At 31.8% G+C, this 16989-nt stretch overlaps 2 protein-coding genes across 4 annotated transcripts in view; one reads left to right on the top strand and one right to left on the bottom strand.

Annotated features, from left to right (window-relative positions):
• Window positions 1–16989, bottom strand: part of LOC118191601 (degenerin mec-10-like) — a 174781-nt gene that overhangs the window by 148106 nt on the left and 9686 nt on the right. The gene's annotated exons all lie outside the window — the stretch shown is intronic.
• The window catches only part of LOC118191608 (epithelial sodium channel subunit gamma-like), a 76641-nt gene that overhangs the window by 58674 nt on the left and 978 nt on the right, over window positions 1–16989 (top strand). The gene's annotated exons all lie outside the window — the stretch shown is intronic.

Below are 16989 nucleotides of genomic sequence, written 5' to 3'. Positions count from 1 at the left end.
CCTCTAAATGAGATCTTTGTGACAACGCCAAAACTATGAATTTGTTAAATCATTGTTTTAAGAAAGTTAAATGTTTGGAAACTCTGAGGAAAATAAGGTTTGTTCTTTTATTACTACTAATAATTTAATTACGTATTTTTGAGGCATCTTTATAGCTTCTATCTTCTATCTATCACCATGAAAAGAAAGTATTAGTATTTCTGTAGTGCCTGGTCCTCCGAAACTGTAACCCTGAAAATAGGTAGCGCCCTCTAGGCGGAAAAACGGTAAGTTGGAGACTGGCTTTCGGTGAGAGAGGCCGATTGCTCAGTATACTCAGTGTGGTAACTTTATAAATTTAACAATCCTACCTTTTTATATATTTCTATTTGTACAAAGTATATATAGTTTACGTTGATGGTGTGAATAAATTAAAAGATAAATCTGAGTCTATTAATTACGCCACCGGACACGGCTGCATTTTACAATTTCCTTCTTCTCGAGAAAACAACAGCTGTTGTTTTCCTCTTCCACTTCTTCCATGCTGTGATAAAACAAATATAATCGTTAAGTGACGAATGAGATCTGAAAAATTTATAAGTGCCTTGCCTTTCTAGTTCACGTTTATGATTGCGTTTGTTGTATCAAGATCATGTGACCATAAAGCGAAAAGAATATATAGTGAATCTAATGTTAAAAGCTAATTTTGTAGTCTGTTATACTAACGAATGCATTTCTTCTAACTTCTCTTACTTTTCACCAGAAAATTATCTTCAGACTTTCCTTCTTCCATTCGTTTCAACTTGGATCAACAGAACCTCTTATACTATAGAACGGAGAAGGAATGGGAATCCAAATTATTCATATATCTTCAAATTAACTTAATAAAGTTATTAATAATAAAATGACATAATTTATTCTGAAACCTCAGAATTATCTTTGAATTAAAATAGAATTATCTTTGAATTAAAACAGGAATAAAATTTTAGTAATTTACTGACAAACGACTTTTTTCAGGTTTTATTTATTTATTGTATTTGTGGCAGTGCATATATTCGAAATAAAACAGTAGAAGTTGCAAAGAATGAATTTAACGAATGTTATGTGTAAACAAGACCAAAAACCTCGAACATGTTTTTCAGTATTATCATGATATCATCATCTTTTGAACCTTAAGTACAGATTTTCATTAACCGAAATAAAAGTAAAAGCTAAAAGAGAAAGAGTATTATCTTCTGAACTTGGAGTGTTGACATATGCCTGAGAGTTATATATTGTTTATACAATCATAACAGCTTGCAGCTTTTCTGGAAGGTTCTCGAAGGATATGTACATGTCCTAAGAATATTTATTATTATTCTTTTACTTATTGCTGATCAATAAATAGTTTTTATTAATATAGGAGAACGAATTAAGAATAGACAAAAAATAAATAAAATAAAACTGAAGAGACATTTAGACGGAAGAAAATTAAAGCCGTAGAGCACTTAATTTTCTACAAAAATTATTACAAAAGACAATCTTTTTCAGTTTTCGGGCCAAAACATTGTTTTTACGTCTTTTTAATTTATCCTATAAATTTCGTAGCTCTGTCGTGCATGTTAAAAATATTTGGTATTTACTTTATTGTGATCACTTCGAAGTTAAAAATATAAAACTCAAAAAATGCACTTTATGTCGCTTTTCAAAATCTTTCAAAATCTGATAATTATCTTATAATATTATATAATAATCTTATAATTATTATATAATCTTAGGCCCACCAGCGGCCGAGCGGTAAAGTCGCTGAACACTGGTAGTTCGGTCCGAGGTTCGAATCCCGCGAACGGGCTGGCTGCATCGGCGTTTTCGTGGTTTTCCCCATATGTAACGTGTATACGAGCCAGTTTCCCGTAGAAAGTCCCCCACGAAGGCATCCCTCCCCGTAGGCAGATAGCCCTCGAGGATTTGCCATAATCACACACACACATTATATAATCTTATAATTATTATCAAAATCTTATAATTTATCTTATCTTATAATCTTATGTTATTATAATTATTATTATGGAGATTTGTAGCAGTAGTACATATGCATTTTGTAATTTACATGATCAGATTTTTGCGAATCTCAAACCTTTGATTCAAGATTTGATATTTAAATTAGAATAACATCATAAAACGAAACTGCTCCTTTCATTTTTCTGCTATGGATTATTCAGTAAATAAGAACTGTTTGAAACATTTAGGTATGTTTGTTACTCGTACATTCGATTCCGGGGTGCGTATTTTTACTTCTTCCCTAGAAAACGCAACCCGCGACTAAATTTGGCGATTTATCAGGTCTTGGCGAAATTGTGACACCAAGTGAATGCGCAAAAGGTGTGTGTGTGTGTGTGTGATTATGGCAAAGCCTCGAGGGCTATCTGCCTAAGAGGAGGGATGCCTTCGTGGAGGACTTTCTAAGGGAAACTGGCTCGTATACACGTTACACATGGGGAAAACCACGAAAACGCCCATGCAGCCAGCCCGTTCGCGGGATTCGAACCTCGGACCGAACTACCAGTGTTCAGCGACTTTACCGCTCGGCCGCTGGTGGACCGAATGCGCAAAAGGAAGTAACGCTGTCGATTGATGTTTCAAATTTGTGATGACTGCGAGTATGTCAAATGAAGTGGAAAATGAATTTTATAAAATTTTATTTGATGGATATTCCTACGAAGTAGTGTCTTCCAAGTTCGGAAGAAAAGAGGATTTCGACTTTGAGATCAAATGTGATCTTAATAGTGAAGATATATGGGAGAATTGCAAAATACATTTTAAAGCTGTTTCCCACGTGTATTGGATTAAAACAATGCAAATCGGCAAAGAGTAAAGTTTATTTTTAAGAAAGATTATGTGTGTCAACATGCAAGACTAAATTTCTTCCGGTGTTTTTCTTTTTGTGGGCTAGTTTCAGAAATAAAGAATGTTTAGCTGCTTTGCATGTCAGAATTAAAAAAAATAATAATAAGTATACAAGATGTGATGAGTATGTAAAAAAGAATCTGTGCACTTTGATTAAAGTTTCATTCATACACATCGATGTGATGTTGCTGAAGCGTGGAATTGCTTACGCCCAATTGATTCGGTGAAAGAAGTCTTCACCAACTACTTTCGTGCCGGTAAAATAACAATTAATAATATAATATTTTTATTCTGCTATACATTCACAGAGTTCACTGTTAGTAAATACCGTCAAAATGGTGACGATAAAGGCAGTCTCATAAACATGTATCTGAACATAGAATTGTTCCACCTAATGGGCAATATGTTTTATCACTTTTCATTATATTCCAGTACCTCATATTTCGTACAATGAATTTCACTTAAGATATCAGTATTATTTTAATTGCCCTAGTTAAGAAGGTTTGAAGGCATTTTTTTGCAACAGCTGAAAGCACATTAGATTGCAATTGTTAAGCATATTAATTCATCCATTACATTATGGAATAATGAATAAATTTATAGTTTCTATATGTATATTGAAATGATTAAAATAATTCAGACACGATAGAAGGAAAAATCACTTAACTAATTATTTAATAATAAATTAATTGAATGTTGAAGCAATTAATAACACACAGTAACTTTTGATTTAGTTAAATTCTAAATATAATCACAGACTCCTCTGATAGTAACATCAAAAACGTCTTCGAAATCATTGGCCAAGAGTGCACTTGGTTATGTCTGTCATTAGTTTAAACCTTGGACACATTATAAGTGACGATATGAATTTGCCCAACTCTATCTCATTTTGAAACAATGACCAGGAGATAGATCCAAAGATCATCTACCCCTCTTCCGTTCCCATTAACTCTTGAGGACTTATTGTTCCATGCTATATACCAGGGCTTAATTTCTAAAATTAGAAGTGCCGGAGCCCTATAGAAGACTGTGAGGAAGAAAAGAAAAAAGAAAAATAAATAAATAAATAATAAAATTAATATTAATTAATTTGATTAAATTAACTAATTTAATTAAATTAAGAAAAATGTAAATATAAAGAGAAATTTAATAAATTATTAAATTAATTTTGAATAGTTAAATAGAAAAAAAAAGTATCGGTCCTCGTCTTATTTGAGGCATCGTCGGGAATTACAATTATACTTAGATGCTAAGAAGCAGCTCAGCCAATGTCCGTCCGAGTTTAAGCCCTAATTATACATAAAATGTACTATTCCAAGGGATGACAAGTATCAGTCTTTTTTTGCAACAAACCAAGGAAAAAAGATAAAACGATAATAGCTCCACTAAAGAGAATAGTGAGAATTCTAGAAACAGTATGAAGGTATGGAAAGAAGTCTAACTGAAAAGTGTAACTTTGAAGATAAAGAGGGAAGAGTTCAAGACTACCTGATCGCGATGCCCTGTCGATATAATTCTAGCCATCAAGCAGAAATTTTCCCCGATTTTTTTTCCTGAATACAACTGAGAATAAATATAAGACTTCTCGGTACAAGTGGCAGCAGTGGTCCCCCGTTTGGTTACATCATTCAGAAAGTCTACAGCTCTGCAGAAGGAAGTCACTATCATGGAACGTGAACGACCAGGGTGTCACTTTTAGTTCTTTGAGGAATACAATATTTACCCGCTCTCATAAATTCATTGCATATCCTGGAGAATAAGCCTTTGACATATAATTGGGTGGCTTTTCTTTCCTCAAAATTCTCAACCTCTGTAGAAGGCTTGAGCGCGATGGAAAAAAAGGCTTGCATTCAGAAATTAGAATCAGATTTTTAAGACATATTTACTATTAAAACAAAATTTCTGTGTTAAAATTGTCGTTCACTTGCCTAAAAATGTGCCTGAGCCCTTTTATTTAGGGCTCCAGCTGAAATTATAATTTATCTCGCAAACTGAGAAGTACCGGAGCAATTTAAGCTCTGCTATATACACAAATGCCACAAAGTGAAGAGAAATTTAAATGCCACCAACCTGCACCCCTTTAATTCTCATTCTAAACTTTTCAAAATAAATACAGATTTATTATATGAATACAGTGCATGAAAACAAAAATATATGTGGTACTCAATTTTTTTTGGTTCATTCTTCAAAAATCTCTTAAAAAATGAAATTATATCTGAACAATGGTGGCAAGTTCTGTATTTTTAGTAGAAAGCCCACTCAATGCCTAAATATTAAAAATGAATATTTAGGATTAATAAATAATTTCAATATTTGGAAATTTATTATTCCCGAATTATATGACTATAATAACTAAATCCTTTATGCTTTTTACAAAGACCAACTTTGCTAAAAGGTCTTAAATATACCCTCAGAAAGAACCAAGGGTTATAAAAGAAAGCATGGATTTTCATTCTTCTAGAATGAAAAAGTGAAATTATTTAATATTTTTATTTAATGTAATGACTGCAAAAATGTACGCCTTAATTTTAAGAAAGTATACTGATCTAACACAGTTTTTTCAAAATGCTTTGATCATGTATGGAAAAAAATTTTTGTTTATTGAATATATTAATTTTAATATTTTATGCTCACCATAACACAATATAATCTGAACAGCCAGCAAACAGGCATAGAAATCATAGGAACAGTACACACTCAAGCAATGGTTAAGATACTACTAAATGATCCTCGTTCTTCTTTCTGCATAAACAAATTGCATCTCTTACTATCAGATCTTTGACAACTCAGGATACCAAACATAATCATTACTCAACCATCTGTAATTATAATGCACTTGCTAATCTTTTAAATGCTAATTAATAATATATATATTATTAATTAGACTATATTACATCATTTCATATTTTAGAAATTTTAATTTGTTTAAATAAAATTTGAAAGGTTTTTCTTTTCTAATCCGAGAACATTTTTTGATTTAAATTAATGGTAAATAGTTTTGATTTATACCATTTTGTTTATAAAATTTTCATTGAAAGATTGCTTTCATTATGCATTAAAAAATCTGATTTTAATTAAAATTTGAAAATTGTTCTGTAATTATATCAGCTTGACGCTTAATAGTGTCATTTAATTAATATTAAAAAAATTACCATAATTTTCAAACTTTAAATTTCAAGATAGTTATTTCTTGTTTCAATTAAAGAGAAAGTGTTAGCACATAACCTAAAATAGAAACAATATGCCAAACTTATGGTGTATATAATCCTTGCTGTATAATAAGAAGGGGAAAATGCTAAAAACAAGTCTTAAAATATTTTCATACTTTTAAAATGAGATATATTTCTTGCAAGAGAGGTAGCACATAAAATTGTCATTTTGCCAATGTAATTAATATTTAAACGCTACAATTGTCAAATTACTTAGCTGACACACTAGAAATATTTTTTCTTTTGCAGTAAATGCTTCTCTATTGTAAATCTTAGGTCGTTTAAGAATTCTTTTTAACCTGTTCAATGTCCACGCGATTGCGATTAACTCCAATTTACTGGCATGATAAATGCTTCTATATATTTTTTAACAATTTTCATAAAAATTAAAATTTGTAAGATATAATTTCCAACATTTAGGATTGTGCACTATTGTAGTTTAAATGAGAAATCAACTAGGATTTGATAAAATATTTATTAACAGACTTCAAAAACAAGCACGAGACATACCTAGATATAAAATGGTTAAAAAATTTCCCGCATATAATTGTTCCAATCAACAATTGTATTGCATATTACAAAACTCAACCGAGGTCAGTCCATGGTACCAATGGTACATAAATTTTACAGCTCTAAGGAAATTTAGATGCGTGTGTGATTATGGAAAAGCCTCGAGGGCTACCTGCCTAAGGGGAGGGATGCCTTCATGGAGAACTTTCTAAGAGAAACTGGCTTGTATACGCGTTACACACGGGGCAAACCATGAAAACGCCCATGCAGCCAGCCCGTTCGCGGGATTCAAACGTCAGACCGAATTACCAGTGTTCAGCGACTTTTACCGCTCGGCCGCTGGTGGTCCGAAATTTAGATGCGATCCTTCAAACCAAGTGCGAGATCTGAGACTTTTTTCTGGGCAAGATCTAAGATTGAAACTTTATTTTGGTGTATCGTAATTAGTAAAACACATCATTTCAGGATTATTTTTACAAAATTTTCAGCTTTGAGGAATCCCTTTATACTGTAGTAATTTCACTGCTTCCTCCTCATTTGTTTTTGTAAATCCCAGACAACGTTGCTACTGAACAAGAATTTCTATCTATAGAATTAAAAAGAAAGTGTTAGCACAAAAAATTAAACAAGTTACATTGAAATAAATGCTTAATAAAGCAAATAAATATTGAGCTTTTCGTTTTTGTCATACATACTTTGTTATTTCATAAATCACCATTTCATACTTTTAATTTTATAATTAACAACTTACTGGATTTAAACTAATATGCAGCAAAATTCCAAATCTGAAACTGCCAATGTCACGAATATTCTAGGTCTTTGTACTATATCTCTAACTGCAGTCAGTATAAAGCCATGCTATACAGGGAATATAAAAAATTGCAGTGACAGTTTCTTTTTTCAAAGATGTTCATGGTCTGAATAACATTTTGTTGTTCCGGATATGCTGCTTAGCACAGCCAAAAACAAGTCCAGCAGACATTAAATTAAATCGATGGAACATAGTGAATATTTTTTTTAATTTCTGTGGCATATGCTCAGAATGAGACTGTCAAACAGGGCCCGATAAATAGGTTCTGCATGCTTTCATAGAGAACTGGGAAATAAAATACATCTTCTGTTTTGAAATGACATCAAAAGGAACATTTTCTGGATTTCATTACAAATGCTTTATATATTGCAGTCCAGTGCACAAAGACTACGGTTAGTATTGGAAAAATGCACAACACAAGCTGTACGGCATGTAAATTATATTTATTTAATGAGAATAAGAAAGTGTAATAAACAAATAATAACACATGTACTCCAACTGCGCTGATGAAAATGCCCCCCTCGTCCTGCTATAGTCTAACTGCGCCGATCAAAATTTCTTTCCCCCGTTGCGTACAGGGTTACAATTTTATTTTTCGAAGCCAACTGTAGCCAAGAGGAAAATAAAAATAAGAAATATATTTTTTTATAAATGAATAGTGGATTTGTTGCCAATCTAGAGAAACTAAGCTTCGGCAACAACACAGATAACGCCTTCTTCTATTATTATTGCGAATTTAGTCATGCTTAATCCTTTCTGGAATTTATTCCATGAAATAAGTGTTTTAAGATTTACTTCGTAATTTTTAATACAGATATTTTGAATTTTTATGTATTTTTGCCTTGTCTTGAAGTAAGAACTGAATTAATTGATGAGAAACACTGAATTGTCTGTGAAAAATCGTTTCTTTTTTGTTTGTTTAATTTCTTTTATACATCGCTTTAGATTTACTTTTGTTAATTGCTCTGTAACACAAAAGGAATTTTCAGAGGACTTGCAGAAGGTTTCATAATACTCTGGAAAGCAATAAATTCATCATTGTAACAACATGTGGGGCTACAAGGCATTCTTCATGAGCACAACTATTGGCTCTGACCTTTTTCCCCCCTACAACCGGAAGTCGGTGTATATTCCTTAAATAGTTAAATTTTCAATCAGTTTCGAACGATTCTTTGACTATCTTGGTAAAAAATATATTCGCTTCTGTTATAAAATTCAACCTTGAATTAAAATTGGCGTTATTTAAGCATATTTACCTATGATGGAGTTTATTCGCAGTCAGAGAGGAAAAATTCTCTATCTTTTTTCAGGACATAAATTTTATAAGGACTGTGGAAAAGCAGAGTACCAAAGATGGTGTTGTAGAAGTAAAAAATGCAAAGCAACACTTTATCTTGATAAGACAAATAACGTGTTATCAAAATCTTATCTGTGTCACAATCATGAGCGTTGCAAGACTATTTCTAGACAAGTTGTTTCAAACGGTGTTAAACAGAAAGCAGCGGAAGATACATCTGAAAAACCTCAGAAATTGATCAGGAAAGAACTGACTAGTGTTGCAGCTCATCATTCCGACAGAGAAGGAAAGTCCTACCTCCACTTCCAAAATGTATTTCTGATGTGCATTCTGCATTAAATGTAATGCAAGTGATATCTTATCGACATGAAAATCTTCTTCAGATTAATGACGATAGAAATAATATAGTTCGTTTTTCAACAGATTCAAATTTAAGGATCTTATGTGACAAAAAAACGTTTTTTGTTGATAGCACTTTCACATTTTGCCCAAAATTTTTCTTTCAGATGTTTACGTTTCATACAGTAGAAAATGGACATTATATCCCACTTGTATTTTTTTTTGCTACCAGGAAAGTCTACGGCAATATACGAAACTATGTTTCAAAAACTGAAAGAACTCTGTTCTAATTTGCATTTGAATTTTCAGTCAGAAATTGTGGTGGCAGATTTTGAATATGCAATCCATGAAGCTGTGAGAAAAATGTGGCCTGAATGTTCTATTATAGGATGTAGATTCCACTTGACTCAAGCTTGGTGGCGAAAACTTCAACAGTGCGGATTGCAGCAACAACATAGGAATGGTAATTCAGAAATTGGTAGATGGCTTCGACTGGTATTTGGATTACCCTTTTTGGATGCTACTGAAGTTTCGTATAGCTTCGTTGAAGATCTGATGTCAGAGCAACCACGGGATGCAAACATCACACACTTTACTGATTACATAACCGAGAACTACCTAGATGAGGATGCAAAATTTCCCCCGATACTTTGGGCTTGCGCTGATATTTCATCGGAAAGAACAACTAATGCATGTGAAGCATTTCATTCAAAATTCAGAGCGAATTTTTATCATTCCCATCCTAATATATTTGTCTTCACAGATGTAATTCGTCAAATTCAGATAGATATATACGCTGCAATAAATGGTGTGAAGCAGCATCAAAAAATAACAAACAGGAATTACGCAAACAAGGAAGGAAAGAATCGAGGATTTACTTAACAAGCGCAGGTATGGAATGATTTCACGATTAGATTTCCTAAGACGTGTTTCATCTTACCCAAAAATTGTAGGTTAATTATTACAATCCATTGTATTCAAACAAATTAATGTGAAATATCATAATAAATGTAATAATTTTAAATTACAAAAGTATTGAGAAAAATATTTAAAAGCAGGTTAGCATGATAAAGAATAAACTTAAAGAAAATGCTAAAGTATGAATAAAATAAATAAATAAGTATAAAATATTAAATCATGAAAACGATTTCTAGAGTAAATTTCTTAGGGGTTGAAATTTAAAAAATACAGTAGAAATGAGAAGAGAATTTAGATCTCTTTCATATCATAAGTTTATTAAGCATTATATACCCTACACGGAGCACGCATTCCTTGAAACTGAAATACGGACATAGCGGCACAGAAAAATATTTTTTGAAAAGAACTATGTAGTAATGCATAAATGAAAGAAATTAAATAAAAACTATTAAAGAAAATATATAAGAATTATTACATCAAACACTCTTTTGACCGCAAGTGATAGAATTTTGTTTTCTCGTTTATTTTTCAGCAAAGCTTATACAATTAAATAATCACTTTCATTCGCGTAAAATTATAAACAAATGTAAATTATTATAGAAAACGCATAAAGTTAAACACTACAGTGTGAAAGGAAAATTCTGGAATAAAAATGTTAAGAAAATTAGATGAGAAATAATCCATAATTTATTGATATCCATATAAACTCTATGCTTTTGGAAAAAGTTACACATAATTTGCACTGAGGTACCAATCACCGAAACCAAGTTAATTTTTTTCCTTACTTTTTCTTATTAGAGGGATTTGTAAAAAGATACTCTAGGGTGAAAAATTTTGCAATATTTTTAAAGAATAAATTTTAAAAGTATTTTTTATTTCATGAACTGAAATTACTATACATTTTTACACAGTAAATAAGTACAAAAAAAGAAAGAGCTAGGGGATCACTGGGACTAGAAACTCGGGTCGAACTACTAATGTTTAGTGACTTTTCCGCTTGATCATAAGACCTTTTGAAATTAGGCTGAACAATATATTAAAGAAAATAGAAGATACAGCGCACGTAAGAACAAAAGTGGGCTGAATTAGAGATTTACATGTTTAATGAATAAGTTAAACTTACCTGTATGCCATTATGAAATATTAGGAAGTAGCATAAAAGCATGAGTGCAGAAAGCAATGGCAATCTAAATGTATAACATTATCAGTATCTGCTATTAATTTCAATACTGCTGTAAAAATTATAAATGAATTACACTCATGTCCATAAATTAAGGATAATGCAAAATCAGGCTAAGGAAGAGTTAGAAGCAAACCAAATTTGACTTATTTGTAAAGCTTATTTATTAAACGAAAGGTAAAGAGCAAAAAAAGATGCTATATGTTTGATATTATTAAAAAAATTAGCGATTGTTTCTCCCTGGAGCAAATTACAAAAAAAAACCTATTTACAAAAAACCAATATTACATGGTTGGTATGATATCTGATCTTGGTGGATATTACACCACCCAAAAAGCAATGCTCTCCGAAATTCCGGTAGACATGTAGGAGGAGGTTGACGGGCTGAAACTCCTCGGCCAAGCATATCCCACACGTACTCTACTGGATTCAAGTCCGGTGAGAATGCTGGCCAGTTCATACGGGTGATTTCCTCCGATTGAAGGCATTCGCTTACGATGTTTGCACGGTGAGGACGGGCGTTGTCATCCATAAACACAAATTGTGCGCCCATGGCTTCCCGAAACAAACGTACATGTTGTTCCAGAATGACGTCCCGATAGATTTGGCTTGTCATGGTTCCAATTTGAACATGCAGGTCAGTTCTGGAACCCAAAATAATTCCACCCCAAACGAGCACTCCTGCACCACCGTAACGGTGTCGTTCAATGATGTTTTCTTGGTGGTAACGGGTACCTGGAGCTCTCCATATGAAAATCAGGCGAGAATCAGACTGCAAACTAAACCTGGACTCGTCGGAAAACATCACACAAGCCCACTGTTGCGGTGTACACAATGCATGCTCTCTACTCCAGGCTAACCGCAGGCGACAGTGAGTTGCAGTAAGTGGAACGCGTCTGACAGGTCTATGAGCATACAGACCAATCTGCCCTAAGCGTCTGTACACGGTCTGCCTTGAAATTGTCGTACCAGTGGCTGAAGAGAGCTGACGAGACAGGTCTGAGGTTGTGCTCCGCCCGTTTCTTTTGGCAGTAACTGCCAAATACCGGTCGTCATTCGGCGTTGTAACTCTGGGGCGACCTGTGCTGTAACGTCTACTCACATTACCATCATCTTGGAATCGTTGCCAAAGCCTGGAGATGACACTCTGGGCAATTCCAAGTTCGTCTGATACTTCCAGTTGGGTACGCCCACATTCCAGACGGCCGATAATTCTGCCACGTAAAAAATCATCCAAATGCGTCCTTTGTGTCATAACTATTCGGTTATTGCACTGAAATGCTTATAAAGCGCCTGCGAACAATTTTACTTCTTTGCCTGTATTCCTTATATATCACTCTCTTACACTCTCGTCTTGTGACGTACCATTGGTGTCATCTGGTTACTTCCTGAAATTTGCACATGATTCTTGAAGATGTGTGTAGTGATTTTACAGGTGATATATTTATTTTAGAGTTCGATTTCCGCGTGACTCCGAATTATCCTTAATTTATGGACATGAGTGTATATTATAAATCGTATGAACTCGTCGCACTATAAATTACAACAGTTAGAAATATTATTAGCGTGATTTAACGACCATCTTTGTTAACAAATAATTTCAAGTAACTAATTTTACAAATAATTCAGCCTGAAACTAGGTTAGAAAATAAGCTACATGCTGAAGATTAAGCTTTGCAAAGGTGTTAGAAACATCTTCTGTTAAATAGAGTTATGAAGCAAGAATTTGTAAAAATTATCATTTAAATATAAAATGGCATAAATACAATACAAAGTATATAAATTCTACATACATGAAAGCTTGAGTACAGTGCAACAATATGTGAAAAAGGAATGGATTAAAAGGGAACTGAAAATCCCAGGGCATGAATATAAGGGAGTTTATTTATTTATTTATTTATTGTTAATTATGAAAATTCTGCTGACGCTCATAATTATTAATTTATTAATTAAATGTGTATTAGAAATTAAATGTATGCCAAAGTACATCAGGTGGAACACAGAATAAATATTTAAACGTTTCTAGTATTAAAATATGGAATTTGTAACAAAGTTAAATAACCTTAAAATAACTTCAATTATTAAAAATGGAAAGCTTAATACGGGAATATTTTGCAATAGTATTAGTGTGAATTTAGAACGACTTAAGAAGTCCAATTTTTAGATTTAATAAAGATATTTTTTATAATTAAATTAGAACTGTTTACCTAAAATGGTAAATTTGAAAGTTAAAACCATTCTGCTATCTAAGAAGATTTGTTAATATTTATCTAGACAAGAAACTTATTTAAGGTGAGCTACAAATCCGATATTTGATACGTTGATTATGTATCAGTTTTGTGTATGTCATTAATCTATCAATTTTACTATTCAAAACTGATATATATATATGTACGTTTTTAGATTTAATAAAGATATTTTTTATAATTAAATTAGAACTGTTTACCTAAAATGGTAAATTTGAAAGTTAAAACCATTCTCGTATATATCAGCGACTAAAATCTACAACTTGGAAAGTGTTTAATTCTTACAGAGAATTAAAAAAGATCTGGCTCATCATTCCTTTAAGCATCATAAAACTTTAAAATGAGTGTAAAAGAAATTTATTTTTTAGCACACGCCAGACTTTAAATTAATATTTGTTTTACATGCACAAATTTTACAATATTGATAAACGAAAATAAAGACTTGCAGTGTCAATAGAATGTCCCATTAATGGCGAAAAACGACTTTTTGTAGCACCCAAACTTCTTGGAAAGAAATGGGGGACAGGAAACGTCGCGCAGTTCGTGGATTAAAAAAGAGGGGGTCGGGGATTTTCGATCAAGTTTGGCGCACTTCGTACCCTACCCACATGAATATTTGGCTCAGTTCACTCAATAAACCAAGATGACTTAGCTGATCACATTGTTGCTCTTCAGCAAGTTATCACATATTTTAACACTGTTTTTTGCAGTGCCCATATAACAGAAAAAGATACCTGCATTTCTAATAACAGTTTTTAAATGGAACACTATCACTATGAGTTATAAAATATACTTTTTATATCTTATTAGGACAAGTTTTTAAATTATAAATAATAGAATTTTTTAAAGGGTGAAAACTAAGTCTCTTAATGAAGAAAAAGTTAAAGAAATGATAATTACTTATGTCTAAGTAAGAAAAGATATATTTATAATTTATTTAAATCTGTTATTAAAGGGATAGTAATAATCAATTACTCAAGTATATGTTAAAATCTAAAATAAACCTAATACTTATAAATGTAATAATTACTTAAAATGATCTTTCAAAATATATTATCTAACTATGTTACTTTTGATTAACATTTCTTACATGATAAACTATTTCTCAGACTGAATTTTCCTTTAAAACTTAAATACATATTTTGAATATAATGCCACTCATGATGTGTCCCCATATATATATATATAAAAGAAAATATATCACACTTGGTAAGTGTTTGTATATGTTAAAAACTAGACAACGGAAGCAAAGGAAGATGAAATGAGTTAAATAAAAACTATTAAAATGAATAAATTATGAACTTTTTATACATCCACTTTTTATTGATTTTTTATAAGAAACAATACATATCTTAAAAGAATTATTTAATAGGTAAATATATGCATGTTATAGTTATAAAGTTAATACTGAACTATATAGGCTAAACTAAGAATAGTAATTATTAAATTAGAAAGAATTATTATTATTTTATTGTTCACTTTCAACCAAATATAATGATTATTAAATATCATGGTTTACTAAATCCCACAAATTTACAGGAAAGGTGTGATAACATAGGTACTGAGACATGTAATGTACAACTCCAACATTCCATAAGCCGAAAAAAAAGCACTTCTACCTACATTGCTATCCTATCATATGAGCTCATGCTCATCTAAAGGCGTTTTTTATTTCCGTGTATACCTAATATGTATCATTACTGTAATGCGACCATGCTAACGATATGCAGTGCTAGTAACTGCCAATAGCTCAACATTCATTTGCTCAACACGTAGTCAAGCCATAAAAAAAAAAAAAAAAAAGCACCGTAAGTACACTCTGTTGAAAAATGAACCGCCATTTTTCTTTATTTAATATCCCCCACTAATCACATATGAAGTTTGCTGCTTTAGTAATTATGTTTGACACTGCACAATTACATATAAGCCGCCATTAGGAAATATCGGCGATCAGGTGTCACGCTACAAAATACGATATATGATCACCATAGTTCGTCCATCTCTGCGCATGCGCTAGCCACACAATTTCGCCAAGACCTCGTAAATCACCAAATTTAGTCGCGGGTTGCGTACCTCCATGGTTTCCTAGGGAGGAAGTAAAAATACGCTTCCGGGGTAATTTGACGTAGAACATTTATAACTTTGAACTCTTCTGAACTTTGAAATGCATTAAGTTGTGCAACTGATAAAAAAGATGAAAATAAATCAGACTTTTCTTTATTTGGGTAAAATATAAACATGAATGCAATATGAACCATCTTTGGGAGGATCATAAACTTTAAAAATCTGAAAAAGAGCGTCAAAATAATAAAGTATATAGTATGTTTTCCATAGATGAAAAATTATTTCATTGAATGACCGTTAAGTACTTCATAGGAAAATCTTATCTGCTTATTATGAGTGGTTTAATAAAAGTAACAATTAAGTTCCACCACATTCGTCATACCTGACTGTCAAAAGTGAAAATCTAGAGAATGCTGATAATGATGATTTACAAAATGCAAAACTTAGCACATGGAATAAATGTCAAAATTTAAAAAAAGTGCGAGCAAGTAATAATTGGCTATTAGTTTTTGAAATAAGTAATACCATAATGATATCAATTTTTTTTTTGCTATGCAGCTAAGGTGTTACTTAAGTTCTATCTTGAACAGTTGAACTTGGGTAAACGTTTTTCTCAAGCATTTCTGAGGACATAGATAAAACAAGTTTCATTAATGTTTTGAGTTCTGCATCAAAACAGACTGACAGTTTCAGTGTTAGATTGCACTAGACGTTAATGATGCAGACAGCAAACAGACAACAAAAACAGTCAGAAACATGCTTTGGAAACCATCTACTAGCCAACAAATTCGCAATAACAGCATTAGCTACTTCACTACGCTAAAAATTAAATACTCTGACAGACTACGGACTATTACTAACTTTCGTCAACGATAACAAATTAATATTCACAGGTGGTGTAATTACAAACAGAAGCTCAGACGGAGGATTTCAAGAATTTTTTCATATCTTGTTTTCTGTTCCTTCAATTTAAGTGCTTCAAATTAAAGAAAAAATTCAAAACATTGCCAAACAATGTAAACTTTTGCCAAATATCATCAATTTGTTAACAGATTGGTTCATTGTATAACACATATCCCTAGTTTGTCGATAAATATTTTATCTGCCAAGAATTTTTATAATGCTATCTTTTATTTTTTATAAAAACCATTACCAATTTGCAAAGACGCTAAATATTATAGCAAAGACGTTATAATTTACAAAACCTTAAATATGAAACATGAGGCAATTGCAAATATGCAAATAAAATTCTAAAACATGTAAAATCTGTACGAATACGAATTAACTAATGTATAAATGGAAATTAAACGTGTTCAAAGTGTAAGGGAAAAGTACTTCGTTTAAAAATTATAAAGTAAATAAATGTTAATACAGTTTTATGAAAACACAAAATATTTATACATTTATAATGATAACAATGCCTCTATTTTGTTTCAGGTTTCTTTCACAGTTCTCAGTTTTTGTACAAGAATAGTATGCAATTCCAGTATATTAATGTTGCAAAAAATATTAAATATTTTCCGTGGATTTTGAAAATTTTAATGTAATTA

This window comes from Stegodyphus dumicola, chromosome 3 (assembly GCF_044657685.1).
Source record: "Stegodyphus dumicola isolate Sdum_Otavi_A_Nest chromosome 3, ASM4465768v1".
Classification (NCBI taxonomy): Eukaryota; Metazoa; Arthropoda; class Arachnida; order Araneae; family Eresidae; genus Stegodyphus; species Stegodyphus dumicola.
Note: the sequence above shows the minus strand (reverse complement) of the source record. Positions and strands in the feature narration are given on the sequence as shown.